This window comes from Lingula anatina, chromosome 10, assembly GCF_051362555.1.
Source record: "Lingula anatina isolate TDL-2025a chromosome 10, LinAna3.0, whole genome shotgun sequence".
NCBI lineage: Eukaryota > Metazoa > Brachiopoda > Lingulata > Lingulida > Lingulidae > Lingula > Lingula anatina.
Genome location: NC_141776.1, coordinates 8,684,218 through 8,684,487, shown reverse-complemented (window position 1 = coordinate 8,684,487; position 270 = coordinate 8,684,218).

Below are 270 nucleotides of genomic sequence, written 5' to 3'. Positions count from 1 at the left end.
TTTGATACAGCGTAACTTGAAAACCGTATGGAATACAAAAAAACAGAGACCAACTCCAGTGTTGGGCTTTACATGCTCTACAAAATGCAAAAAAGAATGGGTCTCTAGCATTAAAGGTTCCCGAATTAGAGACAGTTTTCAGTTTCGGTATCTTATGGCTGCTACACCCGTGAAAATGCACCGATTGACCCCAAATTTACAGAGATGATAGATGACACCAAGGGTAACACTTTCCATAAATATTACTGGTTAAGTCAGTGTGGTGTCTGA